Source organism: Sarcophilus harrisii, chromosome 3 (genome assembly GCF_902635505.1).
Source record: "Sarcophilus harrisii chromosome 3, mSarHar1.11, whole genome shotgun sequence".
Classification (NCBI taxonomy): Eukaryota; Metazoa; Chordata; class Mammalia; order Dasyuromorphia; family Dasyuridae; genus Sarcophilus; species Sarcophilus harrisii.
The window spans coordinates 278,250,567-278,277,520 of record NC_045428.1 but is presented as its reverse complement, the minus strand read 5'-3'; the positions used below and the strand labels follow the sequence as shown (position 1 = coordinate 278,277,520).

At 35.0% G+C, this 26,954-nt stretch overlaps 1 protein-coding gene across 11 annotated transcripts in view; it reads left to right on the top strand.

Annotated features, from left to right (window-relative positions):
* ABI3BP (ABI family member 3 binding protein) overlaps positions 1-26,954 on the top strand; it is a 265,382-nt gene that overhangs the window by 83,787 nt on the left and 154,641 nt on the right. The gene's annotated exons all lie outside the window — the stretch shown is intronic.

The following is a 26,954-nucleotide window of genomic DNA, read 5'->3' as shown; positions in this document are numbered from 1 at the left end:
AGATTGCAATCCAGTCTTGCCTGACTATCCTGGGTCACACTTGTTTGAGTTCTTCCATAGTTTCTCAATAAGGGAATCCATATGGTATGACAGAGTCTTTCTTCACTTTTTTTTTAAGTGAGTCAATAAGTATTTTTAAGTGCCAACTATGTTCCTGGCTTCAGGATAAGGGCTGACATTAACATAGTAAAGATGCAGGGGAAGACAAGAGCTAGCCATTGATTCTTCATTTTCACAATGAAACCAGTTCACCTTTTTGCTTAAGCACACATTTATTTGTTCAGTCAATTTTAAAATTGTGTCCACCTCTTCATGACCCTATTTGGGGTTTTCTTAATAAAGATACTGAAGTGTTTGCCAGTTTCTTCTCCAGCTCATTTTACAGATGAGGAAACTGAGGCAAATTGGGTTAAGTGTCTTGTTCAGGGTCATATAGCTAGAAAGTGCCTAAGGCCAGATTTGAATTCAAAAAGATGAGTCTTCCTGACTTCAGTCCTGACACTCTACACACTGTGACATCTAACTGCTTTGAGTCCTGGGATACATGCTCCAATAGACTATATCTAACCTCTGAGGAACAACCCCACCAAAGAGAAGCAAGTAATGAATTCTCTATCCACAACAACTAATAGACCAAAGAAAATTAAATAATGGTCTACACTTCCATGTAGGGCCTTTCTACTTCTGTCAGATTTGAGGTCAGATTTGAACTCAAGTCCTCCTGACTTAAGGGCTAGTGCTCTATCCACTATGCTACCTAGCTACCCCATGACTATGGGGTTACGGTGGCAAAGTAGACAAAAACTGAGTAGAGAAGGTTAAGAATCATATAGTTCTTAAACTATAATTATAGTTACTTTGTTAAAACTATTTTACTTGTTAGAAATTTCAAATATAAGGTCATTGTACAATGACAAATAAATAATAGACATGCATGCTCCTGGAGTAAATAAACCATATCAATATTGTCATTCTTACCATAATTTAAATCAAAAATAAGTTATAGATCAAGGAAAAATATGGCAGGGTTGATGTCATTGTTGCCCAAATATAGCAAGAATTGTTATTTTATGAGATAATTGGTCATTTTTTTCGATTGCAAAATAGAAGAATAAACAAAAAGATCACCATGAAAATAGTTAGAATTTGTTCATGAAATTCTGTTCATGATGAAATTTGTTCATGATGAAGAGATAAAAGAAAAAAAGATACCAAAAAATGCCTAGCAAAATCTTCTAAACCAAACCATTATACACTATGATACTCAGTTACTTGGATTCAAGGGGTGGGAGAGAAATAATTCTCATGGCTATTACACTATCTACCAGTGTGAATGACAATACCACTATGGCCTAGGAGATAATTCCTGGAAATTACTGTAGCTAAAAAAATTCATCAGACAGAAGTCATTCTGGTGAGGAACCTCTGAAAATTTAATTATGGTTTTCATGTAAAGATGTAATCTATAACAAATTTAAAGTCTTTGCAACTTGCTGAATTTCACTTTGCAGTTTGCTGAATTTTGCTAAAGCTTCATTAGAGATACTATGCATGACTTTGAAGGATCATGATCACCTCCATGTCATTATGAGGCATCAAAGAAGGATTTTGGTTGAGGGAGGGCAACAGCAAAAAAAAAAAAAAAAATTAGGAAATATGGTTCAGGATCAAGAACCAAAAGAAATCAAAGATTTAGTTTATTCAGAAGACGAATTCTTATAATTTTTTTTAAAGAAATGAATCAGAAGGCAATAGACATGGGGTATAAAAAGCAACTCTACAGAAAAAAATCCAAAAAACAGGAAATCAGTGGATACTCTTATGTTAGTGCTTTCTCAATCAATAGTTTGAATGTATTAACAGCAATGATCAAAGTCAATACTAAACTAGAAAAATAAATATGAAAAAATACTATATATAATTGTTAAAAAGCCATAGCTCAAATTCTCAAACAACTTTGGGGAGGAAAAATGAGATGAAGGATGGATAACAAAAAAAAAAAAAATCCACACAAGTGTGGACAAACACCATTTTTCTACAAAACTCTGATTAATGTAAAGCAATAGCCACAAGAAAAAGACTAAAATAACTCCAAAATTGCCTTGGCCAACAGCATGATTTTTCTTGCCAAATGGGGATGTGTGGCAGCTAAGGATAACAACAATTCAGAAAATAAGCTTTTTTTTTTTTTAAATATCATAGAGGCAGATGGTAAAAGATTACAAACAATATCAGAAAATAGAAAAGGGTTTAGATGATAATGCAAAAAAATATGGTTGGTTTAAGAACCAACTTAAATATGTTTCCTTCATGAAACAGGTCTGTTAACATTTATAATAACCAAATGTTATCATAATTGATTGTCATATAATCAATTGAATTGAACCACTACATTTGGAGTCAACACCTCAGTTGTCAATGTTAGAAGATAAAACAGAAATGGTGCTGAAGAAGAGGAAGATGGGGAAAGTGGCTGTACAGGACAAGTTCACAAAGAAGAAATCTTTGCTAGAGGCAAGATACTTTTGAATGGGGGCTGGTTGGAGTTTGAAGTGAGAGAGGGTAGAGTAATGAACACTAAGAGGTTCATATACAATATTGTATTTGAACTGGGTCCTCAAGGAAACTCATGGTTTCAAGACAAGGAGGGCAGGACATATTCTAGACATCAGGGACAGTTGGCACAATACCATAAAGATGGGAAATGGAATATTATAGATAAAACAGCAAGGATGTCTGGAGTATGGACTGATGGGACCAGAGTTAAAGAAAACTAGAAAGCAAGAAAGGAGGAAAAGTTATAAAAATGCTCCAAATATCAAGAGTTTATATTTGCTTCTCTATACAATAGGAGCCCACTGGAGTTTGTTGATCACCTACACTTTAGAAAAATTATTTGGGTGACTGTTGGGAGATTGATTTGAAAAGGACAGAAGTTTGAGGTAGGGAAAAAAAATTTGAGGCTATTTCAATAGTCTAGTCTAGTAGTTAGGTGGTACAAATAGATGGCACACTGGGACTTTGGAGTCAGGAAAACCTGAATTCAAATCTGGTCTCAGAGCCTTATTAGTCATGTGATCTTGGAAACATCAGCTACCTTAGACTCTGTTTCCTCAAAATATTGACAATAATAGCACCTGCTTCTAGGGTTGTAGAAGGATCAAATGATATGATATTTATAAAGCATTTAGCACAGTGTCTAGCAATAGTAAGCACTACACAAATACTAATTACCTTCCAACTTCCTTTTAGGTGAAAAGTGATGAAAGCCTGAAGTAGGGTTGTGAGTAGAGCTACTCTTAACTAATTATATGGGGTGTGAGTAGAAAGGAAAAGGTCTTACAATAGAATTGATGTGATTTGGCATCTGATTATTGTGGTGGTGAGATTGTGAATCTAAGTAACTGGGAGGACTGTGATACTCAATGGTAGTGTGAAAATTCAGAAGAAAAGTGAGCTGGGTTGAGGCAGGAATAATGATTTCTGTGTTGAACTTATTAAATTTGAGATACTGCAGGACAATCAATTTGAAATATTTAGTAGGCAGTTGGTGATGTGGGACTGAAGCTCAGAAGATAAAATGGGACTTGATATATAGATATGGGAATCATCTGAATTTGTAGTTTTTCAGCAGTATCCAATCCTTTATGACTACATGGATTGTAGTATACTTCTATCCTCCAGTCTCTCTCAAATTCTGTCCAAGTTCTTGTTCATGACACTATCTATCTCATCCTCTTCTATCCCCTTTTGCTTTCATTCTTTCCAATAATCAGGGTCTTTTCCAATGAGTCCTATCTTTTCATTATGTGGCCAAAGTATCTAAGCTTCAGCTTCAATAATTGACCTTGCTGTGAATAATCTGAAATAACTTTTTGTACGTATTGACTGATTTGATTTCCTTGCTATCCAAAGAACTCTCAAAAGTCTTTTCCAGCACCATAATTCAAAAGCATTGATTCTGCAGTTCTCAGTTTTCTTTATAATACAACTCTCACAGTCAAATATTGCTAGGAAAAAATCCCATGGCTTATATGGACCTTTGTCAGCAAGGTGGTGTCTCTGCTTTTCAATATGCTGTCCAGTTTGCCATAGCTTTCCTTCTAGGGAGCAAGCATCTTTTAATTTCATGGCTGCAGTTGACATCTGCAATGATCTTTGAGACTAAGAATATACAATATGACATTTCTTCCATTTTTTCTCCCTCACTTTTCTCTTTTATCCTTATCAAGAGGCTTCTTAATTCTTCATTTTCTGCTATAGAGATAACAATTGAACCCACAGAGCTGATAGGATCATCAAATGAGAAAGTGTTAAAAGAGGAAAGGGGAAGAAGAGGATAGAAAAGAAAGAGGGAAAGGGAAAGGAAGAGACCTCAGAATCTTGCATGATGAGAAGGAAAAGGAAAGTGGGAAGTGGTCACATAGACAGAAAGGAAATCTAGAAAGAAAAGATCACAAAAACCTAGAGAAATAATTAGTGAGTAGAGGGTGTCAGCAATTCTGAAAACTGGAGAGGTCAAGGAAAATGATGAGGTTTAGATTTGAGGTGCCCAAATGAAATTAGGGTTTCTGGTGGTTAGGGAGTTAAATGAGGTCTAGTGGTGGCGCAAGGGTAGGGAATTCTGAGGATTCCCTTTCTGCTGGTGCAAGAGTCCTCTGTAAAGGAATTTACAGACCAAAAAACCTAGATTGATAAAAGAGGTTTATTATGGGGATTGGAAGTAAGGTTCAAGTCTAGTTAAGGAAATAGGCGAGAGTAATAGGCACTGGAAACAGTATTCCAGTGGGCAGAGACCCTTGGCATGCCAAGTGTAGGGGGTTGCTATGTTTGGAACCTCTGCAAAAAGAGGATTTTAATTTGGTTCTTTTTATAATGAGAGATTTCACTAAAGAGAACCCATGGGTGGAGTCCCAAATTGGCTCAAATCCTGTGGGGGCTGGGACAAGCCTGGATCTCCTATTGGAATTCAAAGGGGTGCTTTTGACCAGGATTTGTGAATCAAAGGTCCTAGCTTCCTGAATTGATAATACATCAGCCAGGAGGGGCTGAGAGTAATCTGAATCACAAATCAATTTGAAAGGATCACAAATCAGTTTCTTAAAGGGATTACAACCCACTTTAGAAAATGAGGAAGAGAAGAGTGTTATATTTGGCAATTAAAAGATCACTGCTGACTTTTGGGAGAACAATTTCAGTTAAGTAACAAGGCTGGAAGCTAGATGGGTTGTAATTAAGAACAGAATGCCAGGAAAGGAAGTGCCAGGAGGCACTGGATATAAGAGTGTTTCAAGGAGTTTGGTTGAGAAATTGAGGAGAAACATAAGATGATATCAGGGATAGTGGAAGCTGCTGGGTTTATTTTTTTTTTAAAGATACAAATGACTAGGGCATATTGGTAAGCAACAAGGAAGAAACTAGTAGATTGTGAGAGATTAAAGAGGGAGGACAATAGGGGTAATAATCTGTCTGAGAAGATGGGAATGAGTGTGATCAAAATTTTATAAAGAAGAATTGGATCTGTTGAGGAGGAAGGGCTGTTTTATCTGAAAAAAAAAGAGGGGGAAATTCTAGAAGATAGAGACAGTGAGTTGTGAGATAAAGAGTAGTAAAAAAAAAAAAAAGAGTGTTTGGGAAATAGCCTCAAATGGGTGGGGGTGGCTGAGGTAAATTTTGATGCAACAGCTTCATTTAGGAAAATGAGGGCAGGTGGGGACTACAGCTGGAGACTTGAGGAAAGAAGATATATCTTGGAATAACTTCTATGAAAAGTGGGCTTGAAGGAATCAATTAGGGAGGATTGAGAGGATTGCCTTGCTACAGCAAAAGCCAAGTTGAGATTAGATAGCATAAATTTGTAATGGAATAAATTATCATGCTTTTAAGGCTTCTTCCAACTTTGCTTAGCCGCATATGAGTAAATGAAGGATTTGATGGATGGGAATAATCCAGACTTGGAGTCTGGCAAAACATGAGCACACTAGGACAAAGGAGTAAGGAAATTGAGAGTAGACAATAGAGCAATGTTAAGTTGCTTCAGTAAGGGGCTGAGGCTGAGAAGAGATGGATGTAGGCAGATCTGGGGTGGTAGTATGACAAAATATAATGGAATAAAGACATTGCATGTTGTATTGAGGATGTAGAATAGGTTTAAGAGAAGTAAGGCATATGGAGAGATGAAATAATAGGAGGTTGGGTTTGGATAAAAGAATTTCAGATGGAAGTAGAATACTTTGAGTGATAGCAAATTCAAGAGTGTGGCTATCTTTTTGTACAGTTGAGATAGAAGCAAGGGATTGGTCATGAGAGTTGAGTAAATTAAGGAATTGAGAGGTAAGGCTCTTTGGGGATTATATTAACATACATGTTGATAATAGAAGGTCAGAAGGAGAAGAAGGGGAATACTTATGTGACATTCTGAAGTCATTGAAAAAAGAAGAAAAATATCCTGGGTATTTATTTAGCCACTATTAGGTGATGAATTTGGATAAAATGAATCTTACAAGACCAGGGGTTGATGAGTTATAAGTGGCAGTGAAAAGTCTGAAAATTGCACTTTGAGGACAAGGAAAATTCTCATTTAATCTCTGTGACCAGTGATTTGAGAATTTGTGGGAAAATGCCACCAAAAATGGAAAAGGAAGGCTTGAGTTATAGGATCCTGGTTTTAGTAAGAATAGGAGATGGAAAAGAGAGGAAGAAGAGTAAAATGACAGAAAGTTTGTTCTTTATGGAGCAGGAATTCCAGAAGGCACAGTAAATGGGCTTTGTAAATAAATTGGGAAGAAGAGAATAGCATTCAAAGAGATTCAAAGGTTGACGGGGATGAGCAAGTAGGTAGTAGGGATTAGAGATGGGTTGTTCTTTGGTAGTCTGAAATTCAGTATGACAGTGATAGGGGGGATAAGAACCAGCAAAAAGTTTTTAATCATTGAGTAATGAGCCCAAACAAAATATCAAAAGAAAGGAACTCTGTTGATGAAGACAAGTGGAATATTCTCCCTCTCTTTTCCTGTAATCATGACCCATTTGTGTGAGCCCAGCAAGGACGCATTCATAGTACCAAGAATTCTGCCTGAGATGGGTTTATGCTGTGGTTTAGGGGGAACACACATGCTTTCAAAGAGAGAAATAGAGAGAATTGGTCAAGAGAATAGACCAATAACTAATAACATACATGTCCACTTTTTATCTCCATAAATTCTTCATAAGAATTAGTTAACATATATATTAAGGGCATTTACCTCAGAAGAAAATATAGGACAGCAGATTTTCACAAATGATTTACAGTAACACAACTCATTACAAATGTAGAGAGTGTCAGATACTGAAATCTTTATCTTTGGTGATTATACTGTAAAAGCGTCTGACATACAAGAATAAAAAAGAAAGGATATTGCCTATGCACATGTTAGGGTAACAGAAAATTCCTTGACATAGTCACAGAAACAACTTATAAAGAAGTGAATTTTAAAATATATTAAGCTAATCTGTAGAGATCATACTGTCATAGATTTGAGATGAATGGACAGTAGATTCCCATAAGGACACAACAAAAAGTCATATACTTTTTACAGCTTTCTGCTTCTTTCTTTTTCCCCCCCCACAACACATGTTTTAAATGTTCTCACTTCTGATCTACTTCTGTAGCATGTTGCTTTTTTATCCAGCTGCTAACATTTTTTCAAGGATTCAATATAGAAAAAGAGAAAGAGAACATTTTGTGGATATTGGAATTTATTGTCAACTCATTGTATTTAAAGTCTTCTTAACATCTGAAATTATTTTAATCAATATCATCTGAGAAGGAAGGACTACATTCCATCCATTCTGTAGTGACAGTTTGGGGATATTTAAAAGAAAAATTAAATCATGGCTGAGACCTCTGTGGCTACTGGCACTTATAGTTGGGTTTCCGCACTGCAGGGGATATTAGTTATAAAGGAAAAACATCACTACAGTATGTGTTTCATTAGACATTTTTAAAAACAAATAACATTTCTGTTCTTCATAAACATAAAAATTCAGCCTAAAGCAACATTCTCCAATTTGGGGACTATCCCCCCTTCCCACTATCTTCCACCAAGATTAAGGAAATAGAAGAAGAAAAGCAAAACTGTGAAATAGATTTCTTTTGTCTTAAGGATACTTTATCTTGTGAATGATTTTTCCTCATTCTGTCAACTAGACCCTATAATCTCTGTGTAGTCATCTATGGATCTTTCTACCCTCCATTTGTCAAAATTGCCCTCTCTCTAACTTTTTGTCAAGGAATCTATAAGCTCATTTCTGGTATGGTCTTTTTCTTTTTTTCACTCAATTTTTATTCACAGCTATAAAAATCACTGCCCTCTTTGTATTGTGCTAATAACCAAACTTTCTAATTTGTAATATAGGATTCCTTCGAGCTCCACATCTGTTATTCCACAAATTATAACAAGGCACATGAAGATAATATTAAATTGTCCTCTAAAATAAAAAAAAATACAAAGGCTCAATTTTTAGCAGAATTTTTACTTTCTCCTCAACAGTATGAATATTTTTGTGTGTCCCAAAATGGGGTGCTTCTGTTTCATTTTTTGTTCAAGAAATAATGTCTTTATTTGCGTTTGCAGAATGGTAGAAATTTGAGAACTACTAATCTAAAGAATAATATTTAGAAAACTATTTATAGTCTATCACTAAATTCAGAGGATGCCATAGATTTTGTTAAATAAATATGATTTTAACAGAAAAGACCACCAGTCTTTTGTAGGAAATATCATTTCTCTGTGTAAGAATCCTAAGGATTTTGTGGTCTAAAAAGGGTTCAGAATAATCACTATGGGATAGAATGCCATTGAAAATAACAAAGGCAGGAAAAAAATACCACTCCTGTTAGCCCAAGGATAATAAAGCTGTAGAAAAAGATCTATTCAGCACTGAAAACAATGAGTTTAAAGTGGCTGCTTTCCATTTCTACCACTGTCTCACATCACTTCTCTAGGAATTGATTCCTTCTCTTAGTTAGCAACCTTATGGAACTGTTTGTAGTTCTGACTAAGAAACCACAGGCAAGGCAGCCACCCAGGCAGTAGCCCACCCTGCTGGCAGCCTCTATACGGTGTTCTAGTCCTTAGATTTCACTTTTCCATCACTATTCTTTGCTTTGCTCCCTTTACAAATTTAGCCCTATAATCAGAAGCTTCAACAAGGCATTGTTATTCACCTTACCTTACTTTATTGGTTCTACTTCTTTTCATGCTGCCTTGTTAATCTCCAATCTGGGGTTCTATCCATAGATCTGAGTACTCTACAAAGTCATGCTACCTAGCCTCTGGTGGGCTCTCATTCTACAGATCTATTGATCTGTAGCTAATTTGCTATAATATATTCTTCCTCAAGGAGTGTTCCAAACATGCTGTTTTCTGATCAAGCCGCTAAATGTGGTCCAAACCCTCTCAGCAGATAATTCTACCCCTTCTCTCCAAACAGCTCTTATTCAGCCTGGGAAGATTGCAACCATGTGTAGTAAATTCTCTCTCTCCAATTCTTCTCACCTCAATACCTAATCCAATTTTTCTTTCAAATGCAAAGGATAAGATGATCCCACCTCTTTGCCATGGACCCCTGGATGTGATCCCCTTCTTTCTCCTCCAGAATCTTATCCACTGAACACTCCCCCTGCTATATTCATTCTGTCCTCTACTGAGTTTTTCCTCATTAATGGCAAAAATGTACAGTTTTCTCCTATTCTAAAAATATATGCTATTCTCTTGATCTTCCCATTCGCTCCTTGAAAATATAACATCCTATAAGATCTAGACTTCCAACTTCCTAGGGAAAGAAGGAGAAATCTCTTCAAACTTGACACAGCTCAAACTGAAATTATCTACTATTTCCAACTTTCATTTCTTCCCAACTTCAACTGTTGGGCTCCATGCCTTAATTATCTTTAATTCCTCCTTCAACCCATATCAAATAAGTTATCAAGTCTAGTGATTTTCTGTTACTCAGCAAGAAATAAAATATTTAGTTAGCACTTACATACTATCATGCTGGGTACTGATGAAACAAGACAGCCCCTTCTATCAGAGAGCTTTCATACCTCCACAATGTCTCATCACCCTGAAACTATCCTAGTTCAGATCATTATTACTTTATTTTTTTTTGGGGGGGGGGAATTCTTATCTAACAAAGCCTCAGGAAAGGGAGATATGTGTGTATTTATTCTAAAATAAAACCTTACATTTATTCCCATTAAACTTCTCATTAAAGACAGAAAGTCCTCATTAGAGGTGATACTTAAAAATCTAGCCTGCTACTCTTTTTTTTTAATCCTGATTTCATCATCGAGCATGTTATCTATCTGCAGACTAGATAGGCTTGAAATCTATGTCTTTCTCCAAAATATATCTAGGTCAGAGACAAGGGAGAAAGTGAATTTACTAGATATGTAGGAATGGTATCTCAAGTGTCAAGAAGAAATGGGACCCAGGGCACCATTTAGATAGAGTTGTTATCTTTAGAGAGGAGAAACACCTCTCTTAGATTGGAGGGAATAAATAGGTAAGAGGATCTAGATAGGTTAAAGTGAAAAGACAGAAAAATGAGGGAACTTATTTCAAATGGAGTTCATTTTTTGGTAGTAAATAGATAATAATATTAGCATATATATATATATATATATATATATATATATATATATCAGTAGGCTTCCCACTTCCTTTCCAGATATTCTTCCTTTTCATCAATCCTACTGAGAACACTAACCAGCTCCAACTAGTTAGAGAACCTATTGTTAACTTTTTTTGTGTGGATTTTGCACCTAGGAATCAACAAAAGCTAGAAAAAGCTTTATTATTTTATTGATTTTCTAAGTAAGTGATGGAGAAAATGTTAATTTAAATTAAATGTAAAAGTGTGTGTACATCTTTTGAGGAGATAAGAGTTGTTTGTTTTCTAAAGAGATGCTTATTAAATATTTACCATTAGATGTCTGGAGACATGTAGATATATCCCTTTACTTTGTATATAAATCTTATAATCCTTTGTCCCATTCTTATTTGATTCTTTCTCTGGAACTAAATTTGCCACTTGGGAAATTGTTGGCCTTAAGAATACAAAATGAGTCCAAAATTTCATGAGACTATTTAGGGATCCCAGACTCATTTGATTTTTCTCCAAGTCAATGAAATTAGTAGAATTTACAAAAGAGTCAGGACATTTAACAAATGAATAGAAATTTATCAATGACAATTGTATCATCACATAGCACTAAAACTTACTATGAATTTTTACATCATAGAAGTTGCTTGCTACTAATCAAAAATATTTTGCAAAAGTGACAGCTATGTTTTAAAGACCTCAGTTCTAGTCTTCACTTTACAACTAGCTTGTATGAACTTGGGCAAATTATTTCACAACTTGGAACTCATTTTTTTTTGGTCAGAAATTTACAGCCATGTCCAACTCTTTATGACCCCATTTGAGGTTTTCTTGTTAAAAATATTGGAGTATTATGGAGTATAATTTTTTCTCCAGCTTATTTTAAAATTGAAGAAACTGAGGCAAATAGGGTTAAGTCTTCGTCAGAGTCATAGAACTAATAAGTGTCTGAGACTGTATTTGAACTCAAAAAGATAAGTCTTCCTGACCCCCAAACCAGTAGTCTATTCACCATACCACATAACAAATAGGGCTTAGCTTACTTATTTGCAAAATAAATGGGTTGAACTAGATCATTTCTAAAGTCCCTTACAAATTTAATTTTCTGTGAATATCTTCTTTGATACTTTAAGAATTTGCAGTTTCATCATTGTGGATCCTCCTTCCATTGACACAAAACACAAATAATCTGTGACTTGGATGGATGGTTTTCAAATGTTGTCATAGCCAAAGTTTTGGCAGGCTTTTCTATAAGCAAGACTAGTCTTCAGATAAGAGACAAATTGCCCTTCCCAAGGCTCATACTATGAGTAACATCTGCCCTAAAAGTCTATCTGTTTTGAAATTTTATTATGAAGCTTTCTTTCTTTTCAGATTAGATGATCTCATCAAACAACAAATAAATTGTATCTAAGTAAATTTTGTCTTGGAAATTTAGTGAGATATGAAGCAGGAACAAATGAGATAATATTTGTAGTGATTAGCATGGTGCCTAACATAGAGTAGACATGCAAGAAAATACTTGACCCCTTCTTCCTCAGGAAAATATATAATACAAGAATTTCTGTGTATAATTCACAGTTGTGATGTAGAATTATAAGAAACATGAGAGGCAACAAAAAGATGGATGATAAACATAAGTAAGATGCAATATATTTTCAACATTTTTTTTCTAGTTTATGTGGGAGAAATGGCATAAATACATAATTAAAGATATATATAACAATGAAAAAACTGTGGGTTGGCCATGTGTTGAGAATAAGTGATAATAGATAGACCAAGCATTTAAATGGTTCCTTTCAGATATTAAAATTACATGTTGGATAAACAGCCCTTTATATAATGGCATGGGCAAAAATCCAAAGATGAGAAGTTATGGGTAGAGTAGCATATGCTTCAGAACAAGATATACACACACTATTGAAGTCAAATCCATCAAAATATAATTCAGAATTTTCTCAGAATCAGCAAGTTACTTTGAAAACTCCTCCTTGGCCATTATTCATGAATTCCCAAAAGGCAGTCCATGATTACTTTGGTTGTGGAAGCCCCATTATTCTATGCTATATCCCATATATACAATTATATGAGGCAAAAAGTGCATTACAAATGGTTGATGATTAGAAGAAAACTAAAAGTTATAAGACTCAAAGGAAGCTAAAAAAAATAAATAAATAAAACCAGAAAGCTGCTCATGAACAGAGATAAATACCTAAATCTCAGAAGTTTTTAAGATGTAATTTTACCACCAGTAGTAGACAGAGGGCAAAACTTGGAGTCAGAAACATGTTGATTGAAAGCCTGCCTTAATACTTAGATTTTAAATATCCTGGATAAGAATTTAACCTTTCACAAGTGCTGCCCATCTCATATAGTTATTTCTCATGGATAACAAACTAGAAATCACTTTGTAAACATTAGAACACTCTATAAACTTAAATTGTTATTATTATGTTAAGCCTCATCTTTCCAATCAGAGTACAAGTCTTTTCCAGTCAGGAACAATGCCCTCAGTTCTTTTATATCTCCTCAAGCAGAGGCATTAGTACCCTCCCCCTAAAAATCTAATTCACTCTCCTTAGAGGAACTAGGTAGTGCAGTGGAGAGAGTATCAGGCACAGAATCAGGAAGATCAAAATTTAATTGCCTCAGCCACCGGCTGTGTGACTCTGGTCTATAAATTGACCTCTATTTACTTCATTTCCTCATTTGTAAAATGGGAGTACACTTGAGAAAGACATGGCAAACCACTCTAGTATCTTTGCCAAGAAAACACTGTGGAGAAGTCCATGTGACCCTACAGAATCAGACATGATTAAAGGACTGAACAGGAACAACAATGCTTACAAATCCTACAGAGTGACCTAAAGGGTACATGTAGTGGATCGAGAGTCAATTTTGAAATTCATATTTTGCCTTTGACACATAGAGACTGTGTGATCCCCAGCAAGTCCCTTAATCCTCAATGCTGTAAACCAGAGGTATAATATACCCACAATACTCCAGAGGGCTGCCAGAACTAGATTCATATAATTGGGATATATTTAACAAAATAAATAAAAATGTGATAAAATATAACTGTTCAGTCATTCCAAATATATCCAACACTTGTGAACCCATTTGGAGTTTTCTTGGCAAAAACAGTGAAATAGTTTGCTGTTTCCTTCTCCAGCTTATTTTAAAGATATGGAACTGAGGCAAACAGGGTTAAGTGACTTGCTCAGGGTCACACAAATGGTAAATGTCTGAGGCCAGATTTGAACTTAGGAAGAAGAGTCTTCCTGACTCCAGAGAGAACTGGCACTGAGCCACCTAACTTCCTGCAATAGAACATAGATAATGTCAAAAAAAAATTTTTTTTTAAGTCTTTGCACTACTGCAGTCTTTATGTATGGTTTAGTGGCTCCTGTTTTATCTCAGTTTGAAGTAATTCTCTAAGATTATAAATTATAAAGAAGCTGAGCACCAGAAACAGTAGAAAAGGGAAAGCCAGCATTTATTAAGCACCTACTGTGTGCCAGGGACAGTGCTAAGTATCTCTTTTGATAGATGGAAATTCTCCTCCCCTGAGATTTCCCTATTTAAATGAATTATAGATCCAGTCCATATCTCAAAGGAAAGAAGTTCAAGGTATTTAAAAAATAATAATTAGAACATAATTATCTTTAGATTAAAGAAATTTATTCCCTGTTCAAATATTCCTGGGAGTGCTAACATTAGGTCAGCAGCATGGAACACAGTAGGGTTAGACTTTATGGCAGAGGCTCCAGGATTGAATCCTGTCTCTGTCACTTACTAGTTATGAGATTCTGAGCCTTGATTTCCTCATTTATACAGTGACGGTATTGAAATAATATTGATAATAAACTAGCTAGCATATACATATTACTTTAAGGTTTGCAAAGTGCTTTAAATGTTACCTCAGTTTTTCCTGTAAAGTAAATGCTGTTATCCTGCCCTTTTCACTAATAATGATACCTAGAATGCATATAGCATTTTAAGATTTGCAAAGACCTTTACAAATATTATTTCATTTGATTCTGACAACAATCCTACAGGACAGGTGCTATTCTCATTCCCATTTCATAGATTAGGAAACTGAGGTAGCAGAAGTGACTTTCGTAGGGTCATAGAGCTGATAAGTGAATGAGACCAAATTTAAAGTCAGGTCTTTGCGACTTCCAAGATGGCTCAATAGGTAAGAGCAGAGGGCTTGGAATCATAGACTCAATTTATGAATTCAAATCCGGCCTCGGATGCTTATTAGTTGTGTGATCCTGGAAAAATCTATTAGCCCTGTTTACCTCAGTTTCCTCATTTGGAAAATGAGCTGGAGAAGGAAATAGCAAATCACTCCATTAGCTTTGCCAAGAAAATCCCAAAAGGAGTCACACAATTGAAACACCTGAAATAACCATTTCCTGACTCCAAGTCCCTCTACTACTACAGATCAGGAAACTAAGACTCAAAGAAATTATGTGCAAGAACATAGTTAGTGACCAAATCAGTTGTTGTGTTCCCTTTGATGCTATGAATATGACAATAAACACTTAAGAGAATTACTTAAGTCAAACTTTGCTTGTTTCCTAATTGGGCCCATGGTAACCTAATTATGGGCAAACGTTACACTTACAAACCTTATTTTTTAGAACTAAAGGGATCATCACTGTTATCATAACTATAACAAAAGCTGACATTTATTAGAGTTTTGAGGCTTGTAAAGTATTTCACCCACATTTTCTCATTTGATCCTGTCAACAACTCCATAAAGTGAGCATTACAGGCATTATTATCACAGTGTTATAGGTGAGAATACCAAGGCTAAGTAGTTTAGGTGTCCTTGCCAAGATCACCCAACTAGTAATTATGGTAAGGTAGAATGTGAAATAAAGATGAGGAAACCACTTTCTGGGAGGTTAAAAGTGACTTGATTGAGGGAAGTTTCCGTGTATCTCTCTGATGATCTTTGCCAAGGGCTAAAACTCACTACCTTGTAGACCCAAAGCAACCAGCAAAACTCTGGAATGTGGCTCAAACCAGATTCAAATGTAATTGGAAAATATTTGACAAAATAAAAATACAACATAACATAAATAATGTTTATTTTTATTTTTTTCATTCAATATCCAGTGTCCCATTGCATTATGATTCTCTCTACAACATAAATGGTTGCCTGTTTCACCTTGGCTTTCAAGAATAGACAAAATCTCTTTCCAATCCTCCCCTTATCTAAGTTTATCTTAGTGGAATGATTGCCATTACTGAAACCTTCTAATTTGACATTGATTCTGACTAGACCTTTAAAAAAAAAGTAAAGCTAGGCTGATATCAAAGTTTTGAATTCAGAGATTAACAACTGGCAACTGATATTTCCTAATTCTATTATTATAACAACACAATTCTCTTCCTTTCAATAATACTTCCTTTATAGATAACATTAATGAAATGATGAGTTCACTGGAAAATGTGTATATGTGTATGTGTGTGTGTGTGTGTATAAGTTGTACTTTAACCCTTGCCAACCTTTCATTTGATGAGCAGACAACATCCAACAATTAGGGATTCTCTCTTCAGAGTACATATTCAGATCCTGGAACAGACCCCTTTCCTCCTCCAACCACTGACTTCCTTCTCCCCCATACATACACAATAAATTCAGTAACTGTTAATGTACAACAGCTTTCTAAAATAGGAAAGGCTGGCTGTGTGTGTGTGTGTGTGTGTGTGTGTGTGTGTGTGTTGACTTTTGAGCACTAGTAATTTGTTTTTATTAAATATAAACCATGTTTTCATTGTCAGAGCAAAGTTTTGTCCGATCTCTTGAACTCAGCAGGGTCATTGAGGACAGTGATGGAATGAGAGGCTCTGTGTTGCATGCAATGGTGTTCTCACCATTGGATCATTGTAGACTCTCGGGATTAGGGGTAGAATGCTTAACCAGCAAAGAGCATTGTTAAGGTAGGACTCACATGAAAAATTTCCAGAAAAAGCACAAATTTTCCTTAAACAGTTTAGTTGCTCTTGGGAAATGTTGCCTCTTGATAAACCATTTGAGTGGAGAATTAGGTGGTCCTTGCAAAAATGGAAGAAGGAGGAAGATAGCAAGGAGTGCTTCTGCTTAAACTCTTAGTGAGGTAAAAAATGGTGAGTAAGTATTGTTGGAAAAGATACTGGCTTCCCAGAATACAAGAAGAGGACAAAATAATGATGTATCCAATGGTGTATCCATTTCTCCACTAACTTGTCCAAATAACCTTCTTCCTGAAATGTATTATTTTTAATAGTGACCATAGTCATATATAAAGTGCTTGAAGGTTTGTAAGGCATTTTACATTATTCCATTTTATCCTCACAACAACCCTAGGAGGTAGCTACTATTATTATTTCCATTTTGCAATAAAGAAACTGGAGTTCAGGGATGTACACAGCTAATAATTTTGAATTTATCTCTCTGACTCCAGGTCCAATGTTCTATTGGCTATGAAGAAGAGGATGTCTAGAATCTCCAAATCCTCACTACCATGTCCCTTGTCCTTATAAAAAGGACCACTTTGTCCTGTTTAGTAGGACAAAGGGCTCTGATCAAATCCAATAGCAATGACTTCAGGAAGAAATATGCTTCATCCTCTAGCTTCCAGTCTCCTGTTCACTTCATTGCTCCCCTACCCCAATTCCTAGCTTCATGGGTCCAGAAAACGTGGCCAAGAAGGAAGTAATTCATGGAGAGAGAAAATTCCCCTATGGAGGCAGAAAAAGAATGTGCCCAAGCATTTGTATGTGCTGAGTGAATATGAGGAGGTGTATGTGTGAATTTCTGTGATTATGTGTGAGTAAACAGCCAGGCTAAGAGACCACATCTCGCTTTAGTAAAACCATTCAGAGTTCTCCCATAAACATAAATCCCTACAAAAACTAAACCAATAGAAAAAAATCAGAAATATAACAAATATACTTTGGGCTCATTGCCTGATTTCTTCTTGGCCCTGGGACTTATATGAATAGACCTATTTGAAATTTCATAGCTGAATTAATAGTTCCCAAACTTTTGTATAGCTCTTTACTACTGAAATGTCAGATACAATTGTAGACAAATCTTGTGCTCTAGCTGGGAAACTCACTCTTCCTCAGTCATATCATGCTCATCTCTTCCTAGCACCATACTTCTTTGTTCCCCTAAAATGGTTGCTGGAATTCCTACCTATATAAATTCTACCCATTCTTCAAGGTATACCCTTTGCTCTAAGGTGTTTCTAAAAAGCCTTTCCTTAATGCTCTAACTCACACTGATTTGTCCACATTCTGATCTCTTATAGTATTTATGAATTATTTTCCTAGACTGGCACTTTTCATATACTCCCTTATACAAGTAATGCAAAAGTCTTAACTCAATTTTAAACTTCAAAAATTTAAGCTTAAAGTTTGCAATATCCTGTGTGTTATATAACTTTTCAGCTATGTAAGTCTTACTGCTCTGAGTTTATAAACTCATTGCAAACCTGGATCCTCTCTCGTATATGTACATGTGTTTCCCAAAATTTTGAATACTTTTAATAATGTGTTCATTAAATATGTGACTGAATTAAATCACAGTGATTCCCAGTCTGGTGTCTGTGATCTTGACTGATTTTTTTTCCCACAAAATGTTTTGGTAACTATTTTTTCAATCTAATCATGAGACTTCTACACTGAAATTTGAGTTGATGAAGAAAAATGTGGAATTATAAGCCTGAAGGCTACAGAGGACTATTGATATAATATAAAAGGTGAATATTAGTTGAAGAAGCTATCCAGTGATTCATAGAAGATGGCAAGGAACAAAGTAATTAATTTTTATAGCCTTTTGTGACAATTTGCAGAGTGTGAAGAATTTTGGAATTTTAATATAAAGAATTCAAGAAGTACCATTGACACCTAATGAGGTGAAACTCCTATGAAGATAAAAATAATTCAGGATACCCCTTCTTCATGAGAAATGTGTCTGATGTAGGATACAGGAATAATAATGTATATCAAAAAGATGACAAATACCTTTATAGAAATAATTCCCCAAACATGAGAATGGCAGGATCACATGAAACATTTGAATAAGAATAAATTTTTAAAAGTGATAGGGAATACACTGGAAAACTAGATATGAAAGAAAAAAAATAAATATGAGAGACAGAGATTCAGAGAGAGAGAGACACAGAGAGACAAAGAGAGACACACACAGAGAGAAACTTGCATTTTAGTGGCAGAAGACAAATACAAAAGTAAACAGAAAAGAGTATATAAGGGTACTTAGTACTTGGGCGTTATTACATTTGAAGGATAGCCTGGTGAGAAATGAAATGATATCATGGGGACCTTCCTAAAATTGTAGTTCTGGAGGACTCCATCCATTCAGAAGGAGGGAACACAACACTGAGGCCTCAAGTGATTTTCCAGGGTGAAATGCTTCCTGAGGCATGATGAAGAACTTTAGAGAGTAGCATAGTGAGAAATGAAGTGAAAGCAAGTGAGGAGGAAGTGAAAATATTAAAAATCATTATACACACTGAGGGAATTAACAGACATCGATAGGCACGACTAACTTGTTCTTCTTTTGGAATCTTTTTTGAAATCAGATTTCAAAATGCCCAAAGAAAATATTAGTATGAGCCTATGGATAGTGGTTCTTTAACAAGGGATGAAAAATTCAGGAGAATCCCTTCTTCTCTTCTTCAGCCTAATCCCCATTAATTTCTTTAATTGTTCCTCCTGTGACATCTTGTTGGATCCAACCCATCCCTTTATCCTAACTGCATCCTTTAAGATTCTGATGCTGTCATCTATTTCATTTAACCACCCTCCTAGTCTTGTGTTATTCACAAATTTCATATTCATGCTTTCTATTAAGTCCATATATATACATTTCTATGACTCTGGCACATCATTAGAGATTGTACTCCAGGATGTCATAGTTTCTGTTCTTAGCAATCTTTGGATTCAAGCAGCTGTAAATCTATACTATTATTCCACTCATATTTCTCCATCTTTTCCCCAAGAACAGTGTAAGAAATTTTATGCACTAGTCTTATTAAAATCGCCTTACACTATACCTATAATAATCCCCTGATCAATCTGGTAAACCTGCCCTTAAAAGAAAATTATATTAATTTGGCATGATTTATTTTTAGAGACCTAGATTCTAGGAATCAAAGCTTCCTTTTCTATGTGTATACAACCCACTTCCTTAATAATCCTTTCTGAAATTTTGTCACAAATAACCATTAAACTCATCACCTCGTACTTTCTAGAAATTGCTTTTTTTCCTTCTATTTTGAAAAATGGGATATTTATCCACACACAGGCTTCAAGCGACTCTCCTATCCTCCAAGAAATTTCAAAGACTTTAATAGTGATTCTATTATAAATCTGAAAATTCTTTCAGTACCCTTTGATGTAATTTATCTAGATCTGGAAACTTGAATTCATTCATCAAAAGCAAGCATTCTCTTTATAAATCCTGACTTATCTTGGGTTTCAGTTCCCTCTTAACTTTGTTTCATTTTTCCCATTCTGAAAATTATTCTCACTTGCTGGAATAAATGGGCCTTTAACCATCAGGTAGCAGTGCCTGACCTAATCCTGTTGACATTAAGAACCTACATAGAGTCGTCCCTTGCTCACGGTAGTAGGTTCCACTTAGACTGTACTCGTTCTTTTTTCTCATTTTCCCATATATAAGAATTAGCCAAAAGAAGTTTTTCTCAAAAGCAGTGAATGTTATTACCTGTAGCAGAGCAATAACAGGAATAGCCATGACAATGTGAGGCTGTTTTTTTGTTTTCTTTATCACTAATTAGTTTTAGAGTGGTCCTCTTTTGTCTGATAATAGAAAGATAGCTGATAGGTCTGCTTAACACTGGGATGGGAGACCATCTGGGAACGGATGATGCTGTGGGCTCTTTGAAAAGCTTCACTTTACAAGTGAAAGTGATCTGAATTGGGAATTTGGGAAGTTAAGTATCAGTGTGAAATTGATTAAATCATTTCACTCAGGACTTGGATTAACTGGCCCTGATCAATTTGATAAAGCTAGGCATATGCTTCACCTAGCTAATTAGTGCTTGTAGATCTTCAAGAATACCAAAAGAATGGGAACCAAACTGAGATAGAATCATCTCAGAAGAGAATCTTTTTTCACAATATAAATAGGAATAATCCAGCCTCATATCACATGGGGAGAGAGAAATAAGAAATTAAGAATTTATATAGCACTTGCTTTGTGCCAAACATAGTGCTAAAAACATTTTTTTCTTTTAACAAATGTTTTACTTGAATCTCACAATAATCTTACAAAATAGGAATTATTATTATTCCCATTTTACAGATGAGGAAACTAGGACAAACAGAAATTAAATGACTTGGACAGCTAGCAAATGTCTGCATCCAGATTTGAACTGAGATAGTGCTCTATGTCCTGCACCACCAGCTGCCAAAGGCTCATCCCAAAGCCTTCACAAAAATGCTGGTACTTGTATCAACATGGAGAGGCTGTGAGAAGATCAGAGGGAATTACAAACTCAGAGAAGAGTGCCCTTCATGTGGAAGCAGACAAAGTGTGTGTATGTGTGTGTGGTGAATTATTGATAATTTTTCACCTCCTCCAACCCCTCAACATCAAATTTGGGTTTTTGTTTTTTCTAATTGAAATATAAGCATGAGGCCAGGCCCTGAATCCATCCCTGGGGTTACATAGGGACTCACCAGAATGCTTATTGGGGTATAATCACAAGAGTTTTTAATCTGTTGGTTTTCTTCCCCTTGAGATAAGATTGAACCACAGGGGGATGCTAAGAATCTAGGGAACTCTGTAGGGCCTTCTCATTGGAGAGGGGGGAATGGCATTCTTATGAACGATTCTGTATCCTTTATGTGTTTTCTGCAGTTTTTTTTGAAACTTAATCTCAAATAGGCATTGTTTGATTGGATGCTGGCATGGGAGTCAGTGGCCCTTTTATCCACATCTGTAGAAATCTAGATGGGGCTATATTTTAAGTTTATTTAGGAATTTTCCAGAGACAACTTTGGTTGCCTCTGGGAACCGTGGGAAATAAGGGTGGGAACCAAGCACAATGAGACAAAAATAGAATGATTTTTGAATAATTTGAAAATGAAGCATGATCTTTGTAAACTTAAAGATTGGGGTGTCAGGCTATGAGTTTAGAGCAATGTGAAGTATTATCAAAATTATCATTGTTCCATCCATTTATCTTTAATCTTTAGAACACATGTACATAAGTTCATCTAAGAATTTGAGAGATAAACTCAGTTTTATAGTTCTGCTTTTTTTCAGTGTCATTAATTTTAGTTAACTGCTCTCTTAATTAGACTTTCCTGAGTTTTTGAACATCAGTCTCACTGACTACTCTTGTTCCTTTTGAAAATCACGTATAGAACATTCCTCCCCAGCAATTAGAAGTAAATTTTTATGGTCAATGAAGAAACCTTTCAGAAACCTCTGTGATTAGCTTTAGCTGGAAGATTAAGTAGATTCTAGACAAGATTTTCTTGTGGTTAAAAGCTGTAACACAATCTATTTCTTACAACAACTAATTATACCCAAAGGCAGATTTAAATTCTCAAAGGGGAAATTTGATGCGAGCCCTTGCCCATTAAGCTCTTACATTTGGAAGGGAACTTTAGAAATAATTTATTCCAATTCCTTAATTTTACTGATGAAAAAACTGAGAACCAAACAGAATGATGGGTTCAAAGTTAGCTATGTGGCAAATAGCCAAAAGTCAAACTCAATTGACAATTAATCAACAAATATCTATTTAAGCATCTGCTATGTGCTTAAGAGACCTTGCTAGGAGTTATAGAGATAAATATGAAGCAGTTTCTGTCTTCAATGAACTTATATTCTAACTCTAAATCCAGTATTCTATTCATTACTGGTATATACATATGGTGCTTGGACTTGTCACAGAGTTCAGCGCAGTCTGATGACATCCTTTTAAACAAGTTTAATCAAGTTTCTCATCACTTATGGGAGTTTGGGCTTTTGCTTAGGGAGATTCTGACAGGATAGCCATTTATTTATTTGCTCAATTGCTCAATAACTATTCATTTAATTGAATGGAAATATAATTTTCCACAATTCAAACTTCATTTTCAACTAGATAAGGTAAGGACGAACCACTCTTGGCTATTGGAATGTAAGACCAGAAGAACAGACTGAGAAATAGAGGGTTTCAAACTGAGGACTGATTTTCAATAATTGATTATATGTTGACTACAACACTGCTTGACCAGAGTTTGTATAACTTTGTTGGTCAGATAAGCTAGAAGAGCCCTTTCTGAAACTAAGTGATTACTGCCTGTTTATTTCAGTTGAGATCTTAGGTACATATCCAGAAGGCATTGATATAGACAATCATCATTCTGAAGTATGCTTTAATCTTTGCTTTCTTTTTTTTCTCCTCATTCTCTTAAACGAGGGTTAAGAGATTTGCCCAAAGTCACACAGCTAGGAAGTGTTAAGTGTCTGAAGCCAGATTTGAACTCAGGTCCTTTTGACTTCAGGGCTGGTGCTCTACCCACTGCACCAACTAGTAAAACTATTATTAATATAGATGTTTTTAGACACCGTTCTTTATAATGTTTAGTGATAATAACTTTACATTATACATCATTGTAAAGTTTACAAAGTGTTTTACTTTTGAACTTTACAACAACCCTTCAAATTATTAAAATGTACTTTATAACCTGAGAAATGACCTTCTTTCAGGGCTTCTCCCATGAGCTTCTTAGGTCATAGTTATACTCAGTATAGAGCAACTGGGTGATGCAGTGGATAGAGCACTGGCCCTAGAGTCAAAAGAATCTGAGTTCAAATTCAGCTTCAGACACTTACTAGCTGTGTGATATTGGGCTTGTCCCTTAACTCTTTCTGCCTGAGTTTCTTCATCTGTAAAATGAACTGGAGAAGGAAATAATGAACTCTCAAGAAAACCCCAAATGGAGTTATGACAAGTTGTACATAACTGAAAAATGATTGAACAACAATTATATAATACTATAATTTCTGATGTTATTCTGATATAGGTATATAATATTATACATAATATTATTCTGCTACATTTTTCTGATATGTATATCCACTATATGTGCTATATTTGTCTAGTCATTTATGCACAATTTTGAACAATGAAACAAAAATGGATTTTTCAGTTTAAAAAAAAGGAAAACTTGGGTCAAATATATGTGGTAAATTTTAAGATACATTTAAAATCATGGATCAAAATAAACATTTAAGGCACATATCACTTTTAGGGATTAGCCTGTTTACTGTTGAAAGTAAGATCACCCTAAAGCTATTATTATTCTTTCTTTATTTTTTATTTTTATAGTATTCTATTTCTCCAAATACATGCATAGATAACTTTCAACATTTATCTTTGCAAAATCATGTATTCCAATTTTTTCTCTTTCCTCCCCACTTCCCTGTTTCCCCTCTCCAAGGCAGCAATCTGATAAAGATAAAGATGTGCAGTTCTTCTAAGTATATTTCCATATTCATCATGCTACACCCAAAAAAATCACATAAAAAAGGGAAAAAAATATTAAGCAAATGACAACAATAAAAAGGTGAAAATCTGCTTTGAGACTTTTGGTCTCCATATTTCTCTCTATGAATGTCGATGACTTTCCATCTATTGAAACTTATGATATTCTTTTAAATAAATGAAATTTTATTCAAATTGTAAAGCTCCTTTCAAAGTAATGACTTAATTAGGTGATTATTATAGACTGTGGGGTAGAATTTTCTAAGTTGTTTTTGTTTTTTAAAATGCTAATAATATGGATTAATTGTCACTCTTTACTAGAATATATAATTTCCAGACAACTACAAATCTATTAGGAATTTCATATAGTATGGAACAAAAACAACAAACTTGTTTTTTCTTGAATTATTTCAGTTCACCATTCCCAATGGGAATCACTGAACTATTTATATGTTGGAAGCTTTTGCAATAGTGGAGATAGCCAACATATGCTCCTGGTGTTGGAACACTGCTGTGACTTTTCATTGCTTATAACGTCTGCTTTACACAGTGTGAATTTGGGCATAACATAAATGAATAGAAACATCATCTCATCTTCCAAATGTCTTCGTTCATGATGCTCTTTTTGGCTTCTGAATATATTTTCCCAGGATTTCATTTCACAGACTACTGATGGGCTAGAAATAAATTAATCCATGGAAGCAAAAAAATCTACATATGCAAGAAAGACTAAATCAAAGAAGCTTTATTTATGCTAAACTAAGAATTTTATGAGGAATTCATAAACAAATAACAGCTAATCTTTATCAAGTATTTTGAGTTTTACAAAATATTTGACAAATGCATTATTCCATCAATATTATTATATTTTCTGGAATCAATTTTGAGGGTTTGAGTCTCTCTCTCCCCCTTTCCTTCCTTCCCTCCCTCCCTCTTTTCTCCCTCTCTGTTTCTCCTTCCCTCCCTCCCTCTCTCCCTCCTTCTCTCTTTCTCTTTCTCCCTCTCCTCTTCTTCTCCCCCCTCTCCCCTCCCATTACTTTGATCCTATCATCAAATAAAAAGGTATTTAACAACCAGTTCTGAGAAGGGAAGAGGGGGGGAAAGAATTGTAGACATAACATACTTTTAAATTTAATCTTCATTATTAACCTTTTCTCTAAACATCAAACAAAACAATAAGCCAGGCCCTCATTTATAGTGTTTGGATATTTCTAAGGCATAAATACTCACACTGAAATCTTAATCAGCTTGTTGTTGGCTATAACAAACCACTGATCTGCCATCAACAACAGCATGAATATCAAAGAGATCTTTTTGTAAAACATAGTGGAGGTGGGTGGGAATGACATGGAGAAAATAAAAATGATCATTCATTATTTGTAACATGCAAATTAATCTGTGATTGTAATTAATCAACAAGCATTTATTAAATTCAATCTATATAGTAATATCTGTGCTAGGTGATAGAAATGCAGATATAAAAAGGAGCCAATTCCTGCCTTCAAGGAGCTGACATTTTCACTAAGAAATTATAATATGCTTACAAATACATATATATGGAAATTCAGAATATATAGAAAATAAATGTACAATATAATAATTGGGATATAAAAACTTGGGGAATAGGAAAAGTCTCTTGAAAAAAATGGATAGGATTTTGGCTGGGTATAACCCTGGACTATATTTCAGTCCTATGGGAGAATATAAATTCCTTCAGTCAGTCAATAAACATTTATTAAATGCCTATTATATTCCAGGCAGTGTACCAAGAACTGGAAATGCAAAGAAAGGCAAAGACAGTCTCTGTACTCAAGGAGATCACATTTAATAGCAGAAATAATTGTTTGTAATTACGTACAAACAAACAATGTATAAGATAATATACATTGGATAATTGGAGATAATCAAGAGAAGAACATAGCATTAAGGAGAATCAAGAAGCAAGAGCTCTTTTTTCTTTTCCCCTTAAATCCATAGAACCTAGAGAAGACCCTTGCCCATAATAGACTCTTGATAAATGTATTTTGAACTCAAGTGGTAGGATTCTATGTCTTTTAAGGGTGCCAATTATTGCTAGAAGATTGGTCATAAGGCAATGATGTTTTTCAATCACAATGACTTTAAGACTTAAGACTCTAAAACACAGAAAAGTTATGATTTGTGTGAGGTTAAAACCATGAGTGTAAGAAGTAGTAAAATATAAAAATAACTCAGGTTTAGACTTTTATATTAAACTAATCATTAGAATCCCTGTTTTACATATGAGGAAACATTCTCTGAGAGATCCAGTGATTTGCTTGAGATCTAACAATTAATGGGAACACATTGGATATGGGATAATGGGAGCACATTGGATAAAGTATGGGACTGGGACTCATCTTCCTGAGTTAAAATCCAGTCTCAAACACTTACTCATTGTGTGAGCCTAAACAAGACACTTGACCCTATTTGTCTCAGTTTCCTACTCTGTCAAATGATCTGGAGAAGGAAATGGCAAATCACTCCACTATCTTTGCCAAGAAAACCCCACATGGGGTCATGAAGAATTGGACATGACTGAAACAAATCAACAATTAACAGTTAATAAGTAACATAGAGAAGACTCCAATCTAAATTTCCTCCTCTTAAATCTAATTGCTTTTTTTCCAGTTTACCACCCCATCTCAATAGTGGCATAATTTCCATTTGTAAATAAAATCAACAAATAATAATATTAATAGCTACCATTTATTGTATTATGATCCTCACCATAACCTTTTGAGATATGTATTA